General features: G+C 49.2%; 1 long non-coding RNA gene across 2 annotated transcripts in view; it reads left to right on the top strand.

The window, feature by feature from the left end:
- Nucleotides 1–1,394, top strand: part of LOC102243257 — a 9,189-nt gene continuing 7,795 nt past the window's right edge. For both annotated transcript variants that reach the window (XR_313537.2, XR_001361928.1), the window contains exon 1: nucleotides 1–108. This is a non-coding gene — a long non-coding RNA (uncharacterized LOC102243257). The remainder of the gene's footprint in view (nucleotides 109–1,394) is intronic.

Below are 1,394 nucleotides of genomic sequence, written 5' to 3'. Positions count from 1 at the left end.
TCTGGCGTCGGGCTCCGCAGTGGCGGCGGGCGCAAGCTGCCCTGGTTCCTCAGCACCCTCGGGCCGGGCTGGAGCCGGCCCAGGAAGGTCGTTTCCCTGCAGTTTACAGTAAGTGTCGGAGCTCTGGCTGGACAGAGGCCGCGCGGGCTTTTTCTTTCTACCTTTCCCCCAACTCCCTCCCCAGCCGGCGTCTCGGTCACATCCACGACTGTGGGCCTCTCTTCCCCAAATCAGGCCGCGCCCAGCGCTCAGGGTTCCCCCGGGAGATGAGCCCTTTCGGGTAAGCGTTTCTTAAGCATAGTCACTGGCTTCTCGTATCTACAGTAAAGCCTCAATATCGTGGATAGTTTCTGCGACTTTAAGTAAAACTAGTGTCAGGAGAGTCATTTATCGTAGGCTGATATAAACAAGCAACATTCCGAGGGCATCTCATCACCCAAACCAGGTTGAGCAGCTCCATGTTATTGGAGGCCCTGCTGAACGCCGCGGGGTGTGACCTTGGTCTGACCCTGTTCTCAGGGCTTGCTCTTCCTCGCGTTTTGAGGGCCCGCAGAAAGCCCCCTGGAAATGTTCTTTCCTCCAACTCCCTTTGGGAATCTGCTCTTTGTGGCGGCTTCTGAATCTTTCCTCTTTTCGTGAAAATCTCTCCCAAGGACCACCCATCTCGGTGCAGGGTCCTTTCCTAATCTCTCCTCCTACTAAATAAAAGAAACAATTAAAGAATCCCTTGAGAATAAGACACTGACCTAAGCGTTTTGCACGTATTTTATTTAATCATCGCACCACTCCTTAGGTAGATACCAATGAGAAGACCGAGGCACAGAGAGTTTACATACTTTGCTTGCAGTAACAGCTGGGTGTGATGGAGTTGAAATTTGAATCTCCTGTGTAGCTTGCCCCAAAGCTGGTGCTGTTACCGCTTTTTCTTTCCCATACACCTGGGCATCTCCCCTTTAGTTGTTTCTGGTGAGGAATTTTTCCTGAATGCTGTCTAGAATGTTCCTGTCTCTGAAAATGTGGCCGTTGTCTACAAACTTTCTCAGAGCTCTCCACACTGGCCCTTGAGTGCTCCGTTTTTACCAGGTGTCTAAGCTCTGAGTTTAGTAATATTTCACATCCTCAAAATGTACTTGATGCTTCGTTTTGTACTTCTAACCCAGTCCTCATTAATCAGCCTTCTTCCCCTGAATGTCATTATTGTTATCACTGTTCTCGGCAAACATTTCAGCCGTTTGTATAAGACAAGATAATTGCAGCCCTCCCCTCCGAAGCCTACATGTTAAAAACACCTGATTTAGAGACATAAAATGAACTGCAGTTCAAAAGGCAAGACTAAGCAAGATGTGAAGGGTCTTTAGCTTGTAGGCCAGTGGTTCTCAACCTTCCTAATGCCA

This window comes from Myotis brandtii, unplaced genomic scaffold (genome assembly GCF_000412655.1).
Source record: "Myotis brandtii unplaced genomic scaffold, ASM41265v1 scaffold197, whole genome shotgun sequence".
Lineage (NCBI taxonomy): Eukaryota > Metazoa > Chordata > Mammalia > Chiroptera > Vespertilionidae > Myotis > Myotis brandtii.
This window is presented reverse-complemented; position numbering and strand designations above follow the sequence as displayed.